At 37.4% G+C, this 22352-nt stretch overlaps 1 long non-coding RNA gene across 1 annotated transcript; it reads left to right on the top strand.

The window, feature by feature from the left end:
* The first annotated feature begins 18158 nt into the window (after window positions 1-18158).
* On the top strand, window positions 18159-22065 carry LOC145785884 (uncharacterized). The gene is made up of 3 exons (XR_014291223.1): window positions 18159-18314; window positions 19824-19897; window positions 21800-22065. It is a non-coding gene; the product is annotated as an uncharacterized LOC145785884 (long non-coding RNA).
* Window positions 22066-22352: the final 287 nt, after the last annotated feature.

Genomic DNA, 22352 nt, shown 5'->3' with positions numbered 1-22352 from the left:
TGTCAGGCATTGTAGAGTAGCTACTTTCAGGCATTGTTGGGAATTTCCAGGCATTGTCTAAGATTTCCAGGCATTGTCGCTCATTATCAGTGGTTGACGGGTTTGTTAGGCATTATAGAACATTTTCAGGCATTGTCGAGCATTTTCAGGGTTGTCAGGCATTGTAGAGTACGTAGCTACTTTCAGGCATTGTTGGGAATTTCCAGGCATTGTCTAGGATTTCCAGGCATTGTCGATCATTATCAGTGGTTGACGAGTTTGTTAGGCATTATAGAACATTTTCAGGCATTGTTGAACATATTCAGGGGTTGTGGAGCATTTTCAGGGGTTGTCAGGCATTGTAGAGTAGATACTTTTAGGCATTGTTGTGAATTTCCAAGCATTGTCTAGGATTTCCAAGCATTGTCGATCATTATCAGTGGTTGATGGGTTTGTTAGGCATTGTAGAACATTTTCAGGCATTGTCGAACATTTTCAGGCATTGTCGAACATTTTCAGGCATTGTCGAGCATTTTCAGGGGTTGTCAGACATTGTAGAGTAGCTACTTTCAAGCATTGTTGGGAATTTCCAGGCATTGTCTAGGATTTCTAGGCATTGTCGATCATTATTAGTGGTTGACGGGTTTGTTAGGCATTATAGAACATTTTCAGGCATTGTTGAGCATTTTCAGGGGTTGTCAGGCATTGTAGAGTAGCTACTTTCAGGCATTGTTTGGAATTTCCAAGCATTGTCTAGGATTTCCAGGCATTGTCGATCATTATTAGTGGTTGACGGGTTTGTTAGGCATTATAGAACATTTTCAGGCATTGTCGAACATTTTCAGGGGTTGTCGAGCATTTTCAGGGGTTGTCAGGCATTGTAGAGTACGTAGCTACTTTCAGGCATTGTTGGGAATTTCCAGGCATTGTCTAGGATTTCCAGGCATTGTCGATCATTATTAGTGGTTGACGGGTTCGTTAGGCATTATAGAACATTTTCAGGCATTGTCGAACATTTTCAGGTGTTGTCGAGCATTTTCAGTGGTTGTCAGGCAATGTAGAGTACCGTAGCTACTTTCAGGCATTGTTGGGAATTTCCAGGCATTGTCTAGGATTTCCAGGCATTGTCGATCATTATCAGTGGTTGACAGGCTTGTGAGGCATTATCGAATATTTTCAGGCATTGTCGAACATATTCAGGGGTTGTCGAGTATTTTCAGAGGTTGTCAGGCATTGTAGAGTAGCTACATTCAGGTGTGGCGATCCCCGCATCATACCCTTCATATAAAATTCCCGCACAGGCAATGTTGGGAATTTCCAGGCATTGTCCAGGATTTCCAGGCATTGTCGATCATTATCAGTGGTTGACAGGTTCGTTAGGCATTATATAACATTTTCAGGCATTGTCGAACATATTCAGGGGTTGTCGAGCATTTGCAGGGGTTGTCAGGCATTGTAGAGTAGCTACTTTCAGGCATTGTCGATAATTTCCAAGCATTGTCTAGGATTTTCAGGCATTGTCCATCATTATCAGTGATTGACAGGCTTGTTAGGCATTGTCGAACATTTTCAGGGATTGTCGAACATATTTAGAGGTTGTCGAGCATTTTCAGGGGTTGTGGAGCATTTGCAGGAGTTGTCAGGCATTGTAGAGTACCGGTAGCTACTTTCAGGCATTGTTGGGAATTTCCAGGCATTGTCTAGGATTTCCAGGCATTGTCGAACATATTCAGTGGTTGTTAGGTTTGTTAGGCATTGTCGAAAGTTTTCTTGGGTTGTCGATCATTTCCAGATTTATCAGGCATTGTCGAAAAATAAAAAATCCATAAAAAATCCAAAATATCCATTGCTGAAAAATAAAAATTATTTTTCATGATTTTGAATCTCGATTTAGTGTTTTTCATGAAATCGAAGAAATAGTCGACTACGTCTCATACCCGTTCAAGTCGGATTTAATTGTGTCTACTCTCTACTAATTTCTCTCAAAATAAATGAAATATTTTTGTTGGAAACAGGTACGTAGGTACGATTGAAGTGGAAATGTAGACATTGCAGGTTCGAGCATCCGAAGATGATTTCTGGTGGTTTGTTGTTGATGCAAAATAGTGCAATATCGAAAGATGTGCGGAACACATCCATTCTAGTTTTGGTTCAACTTATTTATGTCAATCTGCATTTTCATTTGTGAACGTAATCAAAAAAAGCAACGTGCTGTGCTAACCGACCGCCACCTGGACGATTGCTTTAGACACCTGATGTAATGATAACGGCAAGCTGAAGTAGCCTACCTACAACATGATGACTCTAATATTTCACTGACTCATTTAGAAGAAATTTAAAGTAAATTTACTTGTAGAACATAATTATTCTTCTCGTGTTTTATTGTAAAGAACCAAATTAACTGAAACATGAATAGACTGCTCTGTGCTGACGATGGTGGATGTGTGATAAATGTAAATGCATTTACAGTAAAGGTGTCACTGGAAAAAAATTGTTTAGTGACTTTATCACCGACCGATTGATCGCTAGTGATTAAGAAATTTTCTAGTCGATCACAATCGACGAGAAGTTGGCCATCCCTGGCCTAGTGTATAACAGGAGCAAATTGTAATAACTGCTTCCGAAGTTTGCTTAGGCTATATCTTCTTCAACAGGAATCCAAAAAATAAATAGTCAAGTGGTATAGCGTATTGAAACAACTTTAATCCTTGAGTTCCGTCAGTTCAACAAAGACAACCTGACAAACCTTGCCTCGGAATTTTAGTATGAGGCTCAAATAGAACTTAAGCCTAATCTTTTTGTTCTTCAATAATGGTGAAAACGTCTGCCCCGAATGGTCTGTGGATAAATATCATTGGTTACAAGAGTAGGTGCTCACTGCCTACCTACAATCCCTCCTCGGTCTGCCTCAATCATAATTGCAATTGTTTCTTGATTTATTTATTGAGTTAGTGAGTTGGGATAAAAACTTGATTTTGTATAAACTTACATTGGCTTTAACACGACAACTTAAATCCGTGGTACACATTCATTTCTCTAGCTTGCTTTTTTCGATAATGAAATGAAACTCAACACAAAGGCAGGCAAAATTGTGTCCAGAAACAACGGCTCCCGGCACGCAGCAAAAGGCGATAATCAGTTGTGAAATCTCTTTGCCACCAGGCAAGCAACGTCACGCAGAACACAGAAACAACGCAAATTCAATGTCAACAAAATTTCATCACAATTTCAATTCTAAACAAGTTTTCATCACAATTTCAATTCTAAACAAGATTTCATCACAATTTCAATTCTAAACAAGAGGGCAATTGACCCGCCGGAACAATCATATTTTAGTAAAATAAACAAAAAAGCAGCAAGATCAAACAAAAGTAATTTTTTAATTTTTGGAGTAGGCTATGTAACTATATGAGCTTGAGCAATGTAGGCTACTTCAAAGCAGTTCTCCATATTCAAATCTGGAAAACAAACAGTAGGCCCATAAAGAACTAACTTCATAGGACCTCCGACCGACAATTTATGCTGACGTCTGAAAATCAAATCATCCTCTCAAATCACTAGTCTGCCTTCAAATTGCGAGTCGCTTTTTTAAAAGTATGTTCAGATTGCGGTTCGTCCCGATAGCTCAGTTGGTTAAGCGCCCCCCCCCCCCTTTATGCACGAGAGAAACCGCAAGGTTCTCTGATTCAGTTCACAGGGTGTACGTACGAGCAACGCATTTTAAGGACAGTTTGTTTATATTTCTGACCATCACAGCAAATAACAATATATACCAAACTTAACAGAGGTCTAGAAAAAGTAGGAGCGACAAAACGCGAAAGTTATGACGTGCTTGACACCAAAATAGAATAATCAGCTTAAAATATGACACAAAGGTAAGCAAGAACTATCTCGAAAAAACTATCCTCTTCTTCAGGCGTAGCCTACTGAGTAAACTTAGAAAATTTACTTCTAGAAAAGTTCTCATCAATATTTATTATAGCATTGTACTGTAGGCTACACTCGCACCTACAATATGGAATTATCAACTGGGGATGCGCACCCACAAAATACTTGAATAGAATCCAAGTTAGACAAAATAAGATAATTAAAATGAAAACTAAATTACTGCCACTCTATCAAGAAAAGAAAATAGCCTACTAACTGTTAATTCTTTCTCTTTAGGTATCATAACTGATACAGCCCTCGATGTACAATGATGTTCCAGTTTGATCGATCTCGTGCTTCTTGCCAAATTTTAGTACGGTTTTTGATAAGTGGTTGAAAATTGTGCAAAAATGTGAATCTTTGTGCTCCTCTTGACCGTTTTCCTAGAATTTTTCCACTTAAAGATAAATCTTCAAGTTCGCCTTTCCTTATAATGTGACCTAAGAACTTCAGCTGCCGCATTTCTGAAGATCTCAGTATCTGCTGCTCCTGGCCCATCTGTTGGAGAAATGCTCTGTTGGTTCGAAAAGCTGTCCATGGAATTTTAAGAATTCTTCGGTAAAACCACATTTCTGCAGCTTCAAGTTTTTTTCGTGTTTTTGCCGTTAGTGTTTGATTGATTGATTGGTTTATTTTGTGGTGCAATATTATAACAGCAATATCACTAAATGATGCAGTACGCTTAACGAACACAATTGAAACAAAGAAAAATAACAAATGTACACTGCATCGTTGATAAGTAAATCACAACGGGAAGCTGCGAAGTGACCATGACGGTCTTCGAGTCAAGCAGCCACCCTCAGCCAAGTCGATGAATAAACATTTAGTAAACATTAGGCTACACTAAAATATCTACACTAGCAACAAAGAGTCAAGATAGGAAACAAACTTGCTTCCATGATATGTCAAAATTTTCACATCCATACATCAAAATTGACCAAACAAAGCATTTTAACAAACGAATTTTTAAGGTTTTGGAGAGCTTTCGATCTTTAAAGATTTTTGCCATAGTGTTGAAACTTGACTTTGATAATGCAATGCGTCGTCTAATTTCTTCTTCACATCGGGTGCTTGGATTCAGTATTGAGCCCAAATAATTGAATTTTTGAACCTGTTCAATTTTGTTATCATTGCAGTACACGCAAATTGTTGGTTACAAGGAGGGTGGAAAGGTTGAGTTGGAAATTATTGAGGGTGGTTATTTCTCGCGGCAAGGGTGGAATGAAGGAAAGGGTGGATTGTTCCACCCATCTAATATTTGTTCACATCTCAAAATAGAGGTAATTAGCGTATAGCATCAATAGCTTTGCGGTATGGTAGGAAGAGAAGATTTTTACACTGTTTAATTTGAAAAAGTTGCAAAAGCTTTTTCAATTGCCTTTGTAGCCAAATTCAGTGCATTGTTTCTGCCATAAGCTAAACCAGCTCATTAACCCAAAGATAAATACAGATATGGTACTGTAGGTTAAAGATTATTTACTTGTAGCGTCTGTGGCATAACATGTGTGTTGTTAAAAATGCTTAGATTGCTGATGTAGGCTATAGCTTATAAGCTTAAAGCGTATTCGAAATGAATTTCTTTGAATGAAAAGAAGCTTTATTCCATAATCTGCAGTTTGAATTGAAATATCTCTTAACATTAGGCTAACACCAAAGAATAAAGGGAAAAATAAAATTAAAAATTTATTTTAAAACAAAGTTTGATTATGAAAGACCTTATAAGCTATTCATTCATTGAGCGACGTACTTTTTATGTTTAACGGTGCTGATGAGTTCCACTAATAATTCAAGCTAATACAAATAACAAAAGTAGGCCTACCCAACCAGCAAAACTGGTTCTATTCACATTGATTCAATGTCTGCAGATGTTGAATCAATGTAAAAAAGACCAGTTTTGCGGGCTGGGGCATGGATTTCAAAAGAAGGATTTTTTTCCAGAAAGTTGAAAACGATGTACAAACTATATCAACTTATTTTTTATTTCGACGTCTTAATCAGAACGTCACCCCATAAAATATTGTGTTAACGATAGCTAAGTGGTAAAACGCTATGAATAATGGCATATACCGCACCAAATGCTTTTTGCATTGCTTAAACAAAATACTAGTTCTTGCTTACTGCTTTGCAGTTGAAATTGAACTAATATTTAAAAAAACAAGCATGTTTATCGAAATTACCGTTTTGGAAATACGATTTAATGAGAAAGAACTTGCTAGAAGTAATCAAAATGAAAAATTAGTGGGCATGCAATGTAATCATATCCAATCAAAATGTTGGCAAAAACAAACACAAGCAATGATTTCATTGAAAATCTTATTAGCTGAGTGAGAAAACTTGTTGGAAACTCCTTCCTAGCAGTACTTTACAGTTACAGATATTTTCAATCACAAAGACAGGACGTCACCAGGGTCAAAAGTATGAATTGCCACTTTTTATTGTGTTGTTGCCTATAAATTATTTCATCCGCTTGGTGCCGCTAAAGAAAGCTGTTCGTGTAGCGCAGGGGTCACCAACCTTTCTTGCATGCGGGCCACTTTGGCACTAAGGAGAGCTGTGGCGGGCCGCACTAATAAAATTTTAGGTAGGTTGACTCTTATGGTAGAAATGAACGCATTTCGTACCCAGTAAGTTATTCAGCGTTACATGTTGTTACTATTTATCTTAGAATACCGCAGCAACAAAATTAGTCGAACAACGCTACTGCCAGGCCGAGCTCCTTTAACAACACTTTTGACTTCTTTAACAATGTCTAATAAACGAGGCCACTTGTTTTGCGCACTTGTAGCGAGGCGAACGGTTTCATTAGAATATTCATCGCCAAGCAAGAGTGATGTTGTCACTCCGCTTCACAAAAGATACCTTGCAATTAACAGTTTCAGTAGGCTAACCAAAGAAATGTTTGACACGTCGCAATACAGGCAACAACAGTGACCTGCTATGCTGCTAACATATCAGCGAAAAATAGGCTCCAATAACAGGGAGAAAGAAACTAGGCACCATGAAACTAAACGCTTGTAGAAATCACCGAAAAAAACGTTTCTATCGCAACTCATGAACGGTGTTCCCTCTAAAACAGCAATGAGTTGGTTTTTCATCTTTTTGTGAGAGTCTATAAAACCGTATTTCTCGATTATTAGACAACTGTCACTTGCGGTGCTTATCAGCATGGCAAGAATTCTTGATTAACAACATTTTGCAGTACCAAACTAAATATTTTCATAATACAACCAGAAGTTGTCTTATGTTTGTTTGTTTGTTTTTCATATCTTTACCCTGCATTGCGGGAAAGCGGACTTGAGCGCTATGCATCGGTGTACGCCTTCCGACGTACACCTGACCCACGCTGCAGCCGACGGCAATGTCTGTTTCCGGTTGTCTACTCTACTTATGACTTAAATTTGGTACTACCCATTACTCGAAATCGATCACTGGGTAGAGGCAATTATCGTAAAGTTTCTTGCCCAGACAAACAACAGCAAGTGCGGGTGGCTGGAGTCGAACATGCAGGCTCTCGACTGCGAACCCAACGCGCTAACCACTCGGCCACTGCCATAACAAACACCTGTCAGAAGATATTTCATTTTCTTGATACAACCAGAAAATTTCTTTAAATTTATATATAATGTTTTGCCAATTTATTATAAATTGAGTTGGCACACCGGCCTATTTTGCTAACAAAAACTTGCTTAAAGGGAACACTGCTCATGAAACACAATGACGGTGAAACGCACACTAGTGTTTACATGACACTTACAAACTTAAAATAAGCAACCCTATGCTCACAGACAATTTCGAAATTCGAAAACAGACGTTTTAATCAACCACTGGGACAGTGTGGCTAGACATCGCATTGGAATAACGTTAAGCGACCCCCACCTAGAACTACAATCTGAATGGTCGGTCGGTGGAATCGTATGCAAAGCGAAAATATGCTTCCGGGAAAGTATTTTTTACCTTCATGCTCATTGACTCCTCAAGAAAAGTAGTTTTGGTTACACTTGTACGCTGATACCTTCCGCGGGCCGCAGCGATACACCGTGGCGGGCCGCATGCGGCCCGCGGGCCGCCATTTGGTGACCCCTGGTGTAGCGCAATGCTCAAAGACGTGTTCCCAAAGCTGAATCATCGCTCTTTGATTTCGAAAAATTTTGGTTTGCTAAACTATTTCTAAAGTATTGTCGGAGCAAACAAACGAGTTCAACTATAACAAATTTATGAGAAATGTTCAAAACAAATTTTATTCTATAAAAAAACTTTTTTTCACTGGAATGTCTTTTTAAAACAAGTTTGTTTTAAGCAGTACTCAAATTTACTGTACGTTTGTGAAGAATTGTAGAAACTGGGCAGCTTAATAGTTTTAGAAATGAGGAGTGATCGAAACGAACTTTGCTAGTGAAACAAATATAAAGGTTGTGAATTTATGTAAATATCGAATGACTAACTTTGAAATTACAGAATCAAGACCAAAACAAATATTGATTACCAAAGCCTATTGCTCACCATCCCTATGGAAAACCATGTTCTGCTGAAACACATCAGCTCAAATCTTACAAAATGTTGTCAGTAATCTTTTTTGCCCCAGAGCCCGTGATTTTTATCACAGAACGACATAACACAACAGCTGTTAAACATTTACCTTGACATGTAATCCAAGCAACAAAGATGAAAAGAAGCAGACCCCCGACCTTTAGACTGGGGAAGAAAGTTTTTACAAAGAAAATAATATACATTTGTTATAACGATTTCCCCATGGGTCATGCACGACATGAAGAATAATGTTGCGAACAATTTTTCATTTGCAAAATGACGATCAGCGATTACAAACTCCAAAACACGAGATCTCTCGTAAATTTAAAAGAATCGAAAAAAAAAACGACTCTAAACGTTAGTTAATCCATACGCAAGAATTTATTAGGTTTACTAACTGCAAAAAGAAGAAGTCATGACATATCACCTTACTAAATTCTTCACGCACACTGCATAAGATACAATCAGACTGAAAGTGAAACAGATTTATGTTAGTCGAGCTTTATGTGTGCGAGAAATACTCCAAGTTAAATGTTTCTATCTGCGACATGAAAGTTTTGATTTGAACCATCAACATTTTGATAAACATCGCTTCAAAGAATTGATTTTGAACAGAGTATATTCAGAATACCTGAAAACGACATTCTTCTAAAACGAAATGAAATTTCGAAAAAGGGAATAACGATTAAGTTTTCAATGAGACGAAATCCTACAAAGCATGCCAACAGCGCCACGATTAACTTTAATAATATCTCCTACTTTTCATTCAAAAGTGGACCTCATTTCTTTTTCTATATTTGACCAAGATTTGACTACTGGATTCTTTTCATGTTTTCACAAAAGATTGGTAGACTTCGTAATCATTTTAGCTAATTCATTGTTTTCATAACACACTGAGAACCCTCCCAGAGCGAATCGATCATCAGCTTTCCGCTGAAACAGATCTTGCCCCAGACAGCAAAATTTGTCGTTTTTACATTGATTCAAAGTCTGTAAACGTGGAATGTAAAAACGATGGATTTTGCTATCTGGGGCGTGACAATTATAATCTCTTTTGCTTTCTGCTTTTCCTTATTTTTTGTTCGCTCGTATACAGAGTAAGGCTCGTATACAAAGTAATTACGTTTTATAACGTGTTTTAATTGTATCTTCGTATTGAGCTAGCTGGTAATCACAGATGACTTGGAAGGCTGTTGTTTTAACTTCAGTTCTGTTCAGTTGTTTTTACTTACTTCGACATCAGGGGTCTCCAAAAACAACAAGTCACAATTTACAACAACTTCGTATTTTTCAGACCTTTCTCATGATTTGCATTATCGTTTCGAACTGAAAACTTGACAAAACGAAATAGCTTGGACTTGTTTGCGTTTTTCGTACATAATATAGTAGGGGAAAGGAAACAAATTTTGCTTGATCTAACGTTTCTTGAAATGCTGTAGTTTTGTTTCTAGTAGCCCCAGTTAGCTTACAAACAACAAATTGTGAAGCTAATAGGTAATATCGCATTATATAGGTAGTATTGCATAATATTTGTAATATAGCTGCATTCACAAATATAGGTAATAGCCTGCGACAGAACAACACATCGCATGCAAAACAAAAATAAATAAAACAAAAACTGACATCAACTGCAGGGCCGTTGAGAGGATAATTGAGGCCTGGTACCAATGAGATCCTTGAGCCCCAAATCAGGACACTTCTAAGAAACAAATGCACTGTATCCAAACAAATCGCGGTGGTTTCTTCAATTTCTCAGGCCCTTAGGTAGGTTACAGGCCCCTAAAATCATCTCGGGCGTTCAAAAGTATTTTCTGGCCCCCCTGTCAATTCTATTGTCAACATACATTAAGCTTGTTACACACATCTTTTACAAAGTTAAGAGTTGGACTTTGTTGTCTCTGGAAATTCTTTATGGACCCATTTCTTATAATTCATGAATCTAAGCGTTGGATCCGATCCTCATCTTTACTTTCATCACAGACCAAACCAGTATAAACTTTGTTGAAATATTTTTGAAAGCGTGTTTTCCATACGCTTGTTTCTTGGACTCTTTTAAGCTTAATATTGATGGAGGGGTTGGCGGTTGCTAAATAATGCTTCGTCCGTTATCGCCAGAAAAAATAATAATCCTTCAGCAACTTCAGTCGGAGTTGAAGGCTATTCCAGATAATATCGGTGCTGACAATCATCATCATCATTTTCAGCCTGTGAGAGCCCACTGCAGAGCGTAAGCCTTCCCCTTTTCATGCCAATTTACATGATTATGTGCTAGTTGGTACCAATTGGTTGTATTGCATTGTTTGTCAATGTCGTCCCTCCATCTCACTTTTGGTTTTCCTTTTTTTCTTTTGGTTTCTCGTGGTGTCCATGTTGTTAATTTTTTAGTCCATCTATTGTCCTGATATCTTGCTATATGCCCCTGCCCAGGACCTGCCCTGACAATACTGTCATCGAAAAGTGCAACTTCTTGTCTAGTATCCTCTGTTCACCTTTATCATTACCTAAGCGTTCACAACCGCTTTCTGGAGAGTATATGACAGATCTGTCATGTCTCCTGGACAAAACTAATCGGTTTCAAACACAAATCAGTAAAGCGTTGATAAAAAATAACGAAATTCCATAAGCCTTTTCACTTCTGTGTCAACAGTAACAGCTTTCTCAATGCTTAGGCCTACTTAGTTTGGTGAATGTATGTCCTTAGAAGCGTAAAAATGTAGCCTCAAAGGCAATGGTTGCATCTTGTGTATGATTGACATGATTTTGGTACAGGCGCGGATTTATGGGGGGGGCCCAGGGGGCCCGGGCCCCCCCCGAAATTTTGTGAAAAATTGTATGTTTCCGCATCAAATGGTTTGATATGCTTCTAAACAGCTGATATTAGTCCCTCGGCGTCACAATTGATGAAAATGGTTGTTTTAATGTCTATTTTCTAGCATATCGTATATGTCGTAGTATCATTGTTCATATCTGTTTAGCTTTTTCTTTCTTTTTAATTGATTTTCAAATTTTCTGGCCCCCCCCGAAAAAAACTCTTAGATTCGCGCCTGTTTTGGTATATACGTTGCAATGCAGAAATAGCCTACGGTAAATTTTGATGTTATGGCTATCTATTCTAAAGAAAATTTTGTGTTTTTACTCGACTTAAAATTCTAGACAACCTTTTCAATATGCAAATACAATATCCTATATATATTTCTTGCATGTTTAGTTGATTTCAGCAACATGGTCCTATGTTTTGCCATGTTAGACAGGTAGCCACTACCTGGTCTCGCTCCCTGAAGAAGTCAGTCGTGTCTGATTGACGAAACGTTGGAAAAAAAGCAGATTGTCACTTTATACATCGTGTGATAGTTTATCTTAATTTGCACCACTAGAACGCATCATGTTATTTAACTAAATGCCTGGTGAACAGACTCATTCAATTTTCAACAGTAGCCTATACTTCGCAGTTGGCCCACTTCTTTTTTCAAGCATTGATAAAGATATTAACCACCTAACAAGCAATCAGACGTCCAAGAGGAACAACGTCCTGCAGAACAGCATTGGTAGCTACTGTATAGTCGAAAAATTGGATTTGTACACGATTTCTTTGTGTATTCAGGAAAAATCGAATCATTGCCTGATCAGCCAGACTTTGGAGCCAGCTCCAATGTGGTAATAAATTTATGCAGATCTGTTTGAAGGGGTCTTGACCATTTGCTTTATTTTAACAGATGGTTTACATCTATTCCTCTTGTAACCTATCTGGAAAAATCAAATATACACTGTTTAGTAGGGTGGCTCGTTTTTGAACTTTTTTGTAAATTCTCTCGGGGTATAGTGGGGAAATGGTGCCAATGAGTGAGAAAACGCTCATGACAAAATTTGAGATTCGTAACAAATTGTCTTCAGCCTCCTCATGGGGCTCAAAAATCGAAAAATGGGGTAAAAAACGCATTTTTTTTTCAAAAATATTTTTAGTTTGGGTAGATACAATATTGTTTAGATATATCTAATTAGCCTAAGAAAAAAAATTGGAGTCATTTGATCCATTCTTTCAGCTTCCTCACAGCTTTTGAAAATTTCCATTTTGCTGAAACCTTTTTTTAGGTTATTCAGATATATCTAAACAATATTGTATCTACCCAAACTAAAAATATTTTTGAAAAAAATTGCGTTATTGACCCCATTTTTTGATTTCTGGGCCCCATTGTTTGCCGTATCCAGGCTTACACCCGGTGGTTGAAGATTTAGATTAAGTGGACGGGAAGGCAAGGAAACCAATCTTCGTGTCCACCTTCAGGCATGCCTTCAAGTGTCCTGCCACAGACACAGCCGCATGCTCTTGAGTGGTGTCGAACCGGCGCCCTTTCGATTGCCGTTCCAGTGTTCAGGCTCCATGAGGAGGCTGAAGAAAATTTGTTACGAATCCCAAAGTTTGTCATGAGCGTTTTCTCACTCATTGGCACCATTTCCCCACTACCACGAGAAAATTAAAAAAAAAAGTTCAAAAACGAGCCACCCTACTGTTTAGGGACTGTGGCAGTTAATCGGCTACCAGGGATCACATTATCCGGTGATAAAAGAGGTGCTCATGATGAAAAGAAAGTTGTGGTTGATGGCACGGAAGTGCGTGCGGTAAAATGAATGGGCAACAGATCTGTCACTTTATTGTCCACCTTTGCTGCTGCTCAACCAATGGGAGATTGCAAACGGTTTGACAAAAAGAAAAATGTTCTAAAACGATACCTTACCCTACAATTGTGAAGGAATACAATCAGTTTATGGGAGGCGTTGATCTCATGGACTCTCTCATGGCTCTATATCGAATCAAAAATATTTCCATAAATCATTTTTTAGATCTACAGTAACTATAATAAACTGCTGGCTGTTGTATAGAAAGGACTCTTTTGCTGTCAGTGGTTCTAAGAAAACAATGATGCTTCAAGAATTCAAGTTTTGTATTGCTGAAGCTCTGCCTCTTGGAGGAAAACCTACGACACCTCGCAAAAGAGAGCGGCTATCACAGACAACGACTTCACAATTCATAAAAAAAGAAATTATGTGCTGCTACCAAAGCAATATCTCCTGTTGAAATCCGAACTGATGGGTGCCATCACTTTCCAGTAGTGATGACAAGAGGAAGATGCAAGAACCCCAATTGTAAGGCGCCCCTGTGTTTTACTGCGAAAAATGCAAAGTGCATTTATGCATCACCAAGGACAAAATTGCTTTGTTGATTTTCACCGAAATTACACTATTGACAACTGGTATTTCTAATATGTTTCAAATGTGGCTTCTAATTTTTTATTGTGCTTTTACTTGGAGATTTCCGTGCGCTTGAGGTGGTGCTTCTTATGACGATGTCATGTGGCGCATAGGCGTAGCTAGGGGGGGGGGGGGCGAAAGGGGCCATGGCCCCCCAAATTTTCAAAGTTTAGATTCCAAAGTTGATCCCTTTGTTGAAAATATAATAAAATTTGTAGAAACTTACAAAGTTTTCCAAAAGATCAGGCTATTAACACCCCCAAGGACTTGTTTTAGACACACAGAAAGACACCAATAAATTTTGCAAATCGTAAATTGCGCAATATTTACGCGATTTACGCTTCTTTTAACTAATTTGTGGAAGCAATTTCAGAATGGCTTACTCTGTTGGGTTTTTGTGTAGTTATTGAGTTTTGTGTAGCTGAGTTTTTGGTGTTCTCAAAGTTTAGCCGTAGTTTTTGCCTGTTCGTGTGTAAGAGCTACCTTCAATAAGTGAATAGCTTTTTATCTGCTAATAAATTTCATACAAATATTACCTTAAAAGTGTTTCCAGAATGCGCTATAATCTATTATTTGAGGGTAATTTTGCAAAAATTTTTCGGGAAGCATGCCCCCGGACCCCTCTAGAAAACGCGTGCCTTAGGCACGTTCTAACCTCCCATCAGCTTTATTGCTTCTCTTGCTCAACCCGCCAGGATACGCCACTGCACATCACATGGCAATGGCTCAAATCAAACACTTTGTCGTTCTCTTCAATTCATCAAATATTTGGCCCCCCCCCCAAACTTTTTTCCTGGCTACGCCACTAATGTGGCGTAGGCTACGCAGGAGCCGTGGTGCACCTTCTCGACAACACTCCTCAACTCAATAATCACCTATACGCAAGTCAATAATGGGATTCCTGGGGAGAAGTAGCCTACTGCTAGTAGCCTACAATACAACCACAACCAAATTATCAGCCACAGCCACTCAAAAAGCGTTGTGCCATATGTGTAGACGACATCAGAGGAACGGGATATTCCAAAAAATGAAATACTCTCACCAAAGTTTCTCATCGTTTCTTCAAATGCAATATGCCTTTGTACTCAGCTGGTCATACAGGCAAATGTTAAAAATTTTATGCAAACAAAAGATCACTAACGATGAAGTATTATCCAAATTTAATTCCAGCAAAATTCTCTTACAAATAGTCTAAAGAAGAAAATTGAAGTATTTAGGACACACAATAAGGCAAAACTCGTTACAAAGATCATTAATAGAAGGGAAGATAAATGGTAAAAGAAACAAAGGCAGACCAAGAATTATTTGGACATCAAACATCACTAAATGGACAAAATTAAGTTATGAAAATGCAGTACGAACACTCGAACAGCTCATGGTCGAGAACAATGGCGCATTGTATCCAACCCTCAATACGAGAAAGAAACATAATGATGATGATGATGATTTGTGCTCAAAGCACACGTTGAAATTATGTACCGTATTTTCTTGAATAGAAACCGCGGCTACTTTATTTTTTATTTTTTGAACGTTATATGAACGTTTTTGTCTTCTAATTGGTGCTCACTGCTCGGTGGGCATTCGAGTTTCGAGTAACAAGAAAACGTAAACAGTAAATCAGCTGCAATTTTAATGTATCTTTTGTGAAACCGCTAATCCGACAGCTGCTATTATGTTCGTATCTGTGTGAAGCAAACAAAACCAAAAGGAAGTACCTTTTGCTTTATCTGCCGCCTTTTAATTACAGTACCGTGCTCATCCAACTTTATGCAAAGCACTGAAAAACAATGAGCCCGCTTCAACGCAATGTGTAGTGCAGCGGCGTAGCCAAGGAGGGGGATTTGGGGGTTACAACCCCCCCCTTTGGCACGCGTGTGACGTCACGATATTGAGAATAATGCTTTCAGTCTAAAAAAAATTGCCTAATTTTAAACAAAATTGCATTAAAAGAGCGAGTTTTGCCAATACCAAACATTCAAACATCTCAGCCAGGAATTAGCAACAAGAAAACACAGAAACTTAGCTTTATTTCCGAAAAATGCCGAAGAAAACATGATCTTATCCTTTTGCTATGCTACCAGACAGCACTATTTTACAGGAATATTCGTACCCACATTTTTGTTGAAAATGCTCTCAGAATGCACCAAATTTAAAGTAATTTTTCAAAATTTTCTGGGGGAGGCCCCCCAGACCCCCCGCCGCTGGGTGGTCAAAACCCCCCTTTCAAAATTCCTGGCTACTTTACTGGTGTAGTGTGTGTGCTAGTGTATTATATTAGATAGCTTTATGTGCGAATCTTACATCGTGCTTTACTTCTGAAATCTTCGATGCTAGAAGCCCATAGATATTTTACTGGTTGGAAAATCTGGCATTGTTACATTATGTTACAATGTAAACAATGACTAAAATTTTCAGTAAACAATGACGGTTTACATTGTTGTGCAATGCAAAAATGACTAATTATATCGGCCTGATATCAATGGTTTCTATCGTTTTCAACATCAAATTGAAACAAAAATTGCATTTGCTTTTCACAAGCCAATGCTTTCCGAAACTCATAATTTCTAGTTTTTATTGAAACAAGCATTCCTTATCAATAGTACCTAAAATATTGCCTTTTTTGTTTATGTTGTTTTGCCTTACAATCGCATGTAAATATTTCGATGCGAGAAGAGCAGCCTACTATTGAAACTATATAAAATTTCTCATTTGCAAACTTGTTGATGTTTAAATTATTGATTTTCACGACAGCGTCTAACAAAGAAGCAAAAGCCATTCCAGTTGCACTGTAGCACGTTTATGACTAACCATGTGAGATACTCACTAAAATACAATTATAAATAATGCTAGGTTTCATTACTTCTTTTATTGTAGATTTCTATCAGACAGTTTACTTGCTCCGTCGTAAGTAACAAAGACAACACAAAAGACACAAAAAGAAAATACACTTGGACAGAAACTATTACGTGAAAGAAGTGGTCAAACAATGAGTAGCCTGCAAGCAAAGCAGCCATTATCCCAGACACAAAATCCGTCCTTTACGTAGATCGTCTTCAGACGTTAAAAAATGTACAAATGACAGAGTTTTCTTTGTAGGAATAGTTTTTAACAAGAACAAAGAAATTGTCATATGGTTTCAACAAAAGATGTGATTTCAGCGTAGTTTCAAAGTTTATGGTAATAGTTGACATGGAGCTACAATAAAAAACAATTAATTTGTAGGCTACCCGATTATTACCCTTCTTTAATTTTTTCAAACCTTTAGATACCGCACAGGATCGATAGAATAAAGCTGTCACCGTTTATTAGTCATGTTGTAAAGAAGTAATTTTGCTGTACTATCGACAGAAGCAAAACAAATCAATTGGGTTTGAATGACACTATTGAAACTCAATTACCCTTCGGTCTATCATCTGTGTGAGGTGTAATCTGTGTACTGTAGTCTCCTGTTATTGCACAAAGCTGAAAATTACGTTTTGTTGGTTACTTGAAAGAGAAGTTATTTTGTTGTACCATGGAGTAGACAACTAATCAATCTCAATTATGACAGTGTGGTCCAACTGCAGGCCCGCGAGCCAAATTTGGCCCGTGAGCTTCTTTTTTTTGCCCAGAGAACTGATAGTCAGCTTTGCTTCAATCTAGCAATATCACTTCAATTTTTGTTTGTTTGTTATTGTAATTGACAAAAACTTTGTGAACGATCCTTTGTGATGCATAACAATGTTTTTAGTTACTCGCCTTGTTGTTCTAGTCCAAAACTTACCAGTTTCGCAAAACCTAAGGGTCAAGATAATGAGTAGACTACTTGTAAAAAAAAAGAAAAATGGTGGAAGAAAGATCATTTTAAAATAAATAGGAAGAAGATTATTTATTTGCTGAAAATTCAGGAAAACCACTCTGTCTAGTTTGTCAAAAAAAAAAACAGTTTCAGCTGCTAAAGAGTATAACATCAAGCGCCATTATAAGTCTTTTCACAAAAATAAGTTTAAACTGACGACATCCAAAGTGGTTCTCTGTGGCCTTTGGCCATGCGATTTATGGGGGCCAGATCAGGCCGGAGGATCAAAGTGTTAAACGTAGTAGCATATTTTGGGTGGGGTGTAGAATATTTTAACATTTTTGTTTGTGCTGTATTTTGTGTGCGACAGCATCGCTGGTCAGATAAATGAAGCGTGAATTGGATAGCGAAAGAATTGTTTTCGCTTCGTCGACGAAGAGACGCTGACCTCATTTACTGGTATCTCTGTGCGGTCGAGTGTAGCGAGGATTGACAGATGCCTCAGATTCAGAACTGTTAAAGTGTTAAAGGAAAGCGTTGTTTGCATGTTGTAAATTCTTTTCGCTGACCAAGTTTTTATGTGCAGGAGGCTACTTGCTTTGTTTAGTTTAGTTCCAATGGCAGAGCTAGAGGTAGTCATAATGCAGAGAAAAGCACGATTTAAAATGAAGTTATGTTATTTGTTTATTTCAGAGCAAAACTTTGTATGAAACCTATTGTAGTGGATAGTGGTATTGTTTTGTTTGTCGCTTTGACTTGTTCATATACATGAATTTCCCCTTGAAGTAGAATATTGGAATCAACTACGTAATTGCGTTACTTTGAACGATCTGCACCTTGGACACGAAATAGTTTGGTAAGTAACATTGTGACTTTATTCTAGTACCGTACTATAATTGTCAAACTAATTAAACCAAAATTATTGACTTTTTGTCTATCTACAGTAGTATTCTGTATATTGTGTATATATGCTGTAACACCAGTCTAAATTGCAACAACAAAAAACATGTAGGTCGTAGCAGATTATTATATATATTCTATAATCTGTGTATTTTTTGTTTACAGTGTTTGTTTTTGTCACAACTTATAAAACCAAATGCTGTCAAGGTTAGGTCTAAAACATCTGACCAGTTAACCATTTAAACCATTTGACCTAACTTTTATAAGTTGTGACAAAAACATTTCGTTCAGTGAAAATTCCAGGTCTAGAAATCAGTCTTTGTTACGTTAATTCAACATTCACAAACGTTGATTAAATGTAGAAACATCTGACTTTTCAATTGAGTCTTCATACAAAGACAGTATCGTATCATGTTTTTACGTTCAATATACGATCCATATTGCTATATCATTGACAGTTGATTGTTGAGGCAGCTCGGATCTTGAAAAGGCGCGATGTAAGCTGCCAAGAGGTGTCCCTTGCCAACCAATGAGTGTTGGAGGTTTTGAATAGAAAAAACAATAACTTCCTAAATGAACTGGCTAAAATAATTGGCCTTAGTGGTAAGTTAAAAACAGAAAATAATATATGGTTTGAAGGTATTGAAATAGAGCAGCCATATATTACAGTCACCTGGAGTCTTGGACCTTTTAGTGAGATAGCCCAATGTCTAGAAAATTCTGGGTATTTTTTTTCGCTGAGACTTTTTGGTAATTTGTCCGAAATGACTTGAAAAAATTCGGTCATTTTTTATTTATTTTGGTCATTTTTTCTGATGAAAATATTTCCTTTCAAGTAGCTGCAATACAAACCAAAATTTGCACTTCCTGATGACCAGCTACAACATGAAGTTTCGCTGAGAAACGTTGTCGTGTTTTATCTGAGAAAAGTTAGAACAGACAAACGTTTCTTCAACGTTCATCAGCGAAACTCAACCTTGCAACCTTGCAACACCCGGCCGCAATTGACCGAATTGACTATATTTTTTTCGGACATTTTGCTAAAACATAGGTCATTGACCGAAGAAAAACAGGACTCTAGTTATGTCATTTGACCAGAAGAAGCAGTTAAACCACGAACCCATACCGGTTACTCTTTATTTAATTTGATTAAATAGGTGAAGCAACTTACATTGCATAGAATTGTCTGATAATATTCTATTGTGAATTATTTAGCTTGAGAATATTTAATATTTTCTGGCAACTTGTCATGTCTTGCACGATAGTTTTGTTGTGTCTGCTGTCCTAAGTACATATCAAAGCCAAGAGAAAGTAACTGGCCACTCTCCTTTCGTTAGTGCCGAAGGCATAGTGTGATGACAACCTTATCTTCTCATTCCCGAAACTTAGTAGGCTAACTGAGTTTGGCACCACATTTAGCTTATCTATTAATTATGCACAGCTCATAGTTATTTTGTATTTGCAGATCACTGGAGAGCTCTGCTGTGCTTACCACTTGTATTCAAAGAGGGAATGCAGCATTTTGTGATAATTGGCGCTGTAAGTCATCAGTCTACCGCTAGCTACAATTGATTACAATTACCTTTTTTACTTAAACGATTTGATGCTGTTACCTCGCAGTGTCCGTATCATAATGCACGTAAGCACTATGTAAGGTAGGAGGCACTACTTCACCTATTAGAATGTATCAAAATAAAAACAAAATGGAAAAATGATGATCATCGTAGAGTGTGTATGACTGTCTTGCAATATTAGTGAAAGTTATATCTCATTTTATATCCCGCATTCACATTAGGCGCTTGAAAGAAAATTCGTCGGAAAATGCCTCACAACTCATTACTCACACCTAGTGGTCAAAATTGTTAAACCGTACATCAGCGGAATCATCATCATTTACAGACGATGATTCCGCTGATTACGAACCTAGTGGTCAAAATTGTTAAACCGTATATCAGCGGAATGCAACCCTATTTTTTTCGCAATCGTGCACTCTCCAAGACAGAGCGTTAAAAAAGAAGTGAGATCACGGGCTCTGGGTCCACTGACGTCACAAATAAAAGAGAGAGAATTTTTTTTCCTTTTTTTTTGCTTGTGAAAATGCACGTGGTTTTTATCAGGGCTCTGGAATAGGAGTTTTAAAAAAAAAGGCAGACTGCAACTCCGGCTGCGTACAAAACGATAAACAATAAAAATTTTGTTTGCAATTTTAACCTGCATGCAATGAGATATATAAGACCAAGCTTCTATTACTTACAACAAGTACAACACAACTTAATGCACAACGTTTCATAGAACCACTGATTATTATTCTTTTTGTATTCTTTTTGAATACTCCAAAAAACAATCTGGAGGCCCTAAAAAACCTTAGTACAACACTGAAGCCGGAGTCAGCCAGTTATAAATCGAGGAGTCGAAGTCGTATATTTTTCGCCCAACTCCACAGCTCTCGTTTTGACACATTAAAGCTTTGGATGGTTTAAAAGAATTTTATTTGAGCAAAATGAAATTTCAAGAAACGTGGTGAGAAGCAAAACTAAATAAAAGAATTGAAACTGAAACGAACCAATAATTTCAAGTAGCTTTCGGATTAATTTAAAAAAAGCAATTTATTTTTATGTTTTTTTATTTCTTTGTCTTAGTTTCGTTTCGAAATCCGGCAATGTTGCAATTCGAAGTGTTCGGTTTGCCCTATTTTCTAGAAACGTAAGTGCGTTTGAAAACAAAATCGTGTCATGACGAATTTTTGTTTTGTTTTTTTTTTTATGCACAAATTCTGCAAAAAAGTCAAAGTGTTTATGTTAAAAGAGTTTTTTTAACCATAAATAAATTCACATTGCAAATTAACATTTTAAAAACAAAAACGACATAACAATCGTTCTCGGTTATGCAATATGCATCTAGTAGTCTTTATCAAGCCTTTAAAACATCTTATACCTTGAATAAGAAATACTAAAGATTAGACAAAAGTATACAGGATAACAACAAAACTATGGTCTAATCTAAACAATTGAGAAACTGCTTTATCTTGCACACATACAAAATGAGAACTAAAGTTACAGGTCTTAAAAAAAAAACGTTTTGTTTTGCCTAATTGAAGATGAAATTAAAAATGAAATGCAGACGAGATGATCAAAATTGAATTGAAATTTGAATTCTATTGAATAAATATATGATTAATCAGATCGTAAACAGTTTTTCGAGGGTCGCATTTTGCTGCTGAATACTTCATTGGCCTGCCATTTTTATATTGGTACGAAATTGTTACATTGCCAATAATTCTGTATAGCTTATTTGTGTGCCATTGAGATGGTAGTGTGCCACAACAACAGAATTCGTTTGCATCATATAAATCTATACCTTTTCCAAGTATAATCAGTTTTACCATAGGCCAATAATTCTTATAAGGTTGGATCAATGCTAATGTTACATATTGTTTTACAGGATGGCAGTTTCAGCTTGACAAAAGTCACAATCACAACTCCTTCTCCGGAGCACATCCGAGGGATTTTCTCTATACGTGCACAAGCAACTGCTATGCCACATCGAGGAGCCTGAAACTGCACTGCTTCTGCTTTTGTACACGTATTGGATATTTGATATTAACTTTCCCCAAGAAGTCGCCGAAACGCTACAACTTTTAAATTACCTGTGTGACATTTCCCGGTTTCGTTGATATTAGCACACCTGTGCAAGCTTTAATAAATCAGTTTTGAATAACAACTTGGTAGTGCTGGTGTAAGGCAGTGATTTTTAACATGATTGTGTTCCGCGGTACACTATATCGTTCCGTAAAAGATCGTCAGGTGTTCCGCAAGAAATTGTTAAAATGGACTAGCGTTCTATGGAACACAGGTCGAAAATTAATATCACAACGGCTTTGCGTTTGCCTTTCTGCAATTCCTGCCCGAATATCAACTTTGTGCAATTGTGCTCATCCAAACAGGCCAAGATATCGCATTGAGAAAAACTGAAAGTGAATAAACTGTTGTTGTAT

Source organism: Aplidium turbinatum, chromosome 2, assembly GCF_918807975.1.
Source record: "Aplidium turbinatum chromosome 2, kaAplTurb1.1, whole genome shotgun sequence".
Taxonomy (NCBI): Eukaryota; Metazoa; Chordata; class Ascidiacea; order Aplousobranchia; family Polyclinidae; genus Aplidium; species Aplidium turbinatum.
Note: the sequence above shows the minus strand (reverse complement) of the source record. Positions and strands in the feature narration are given on the sequence as shown.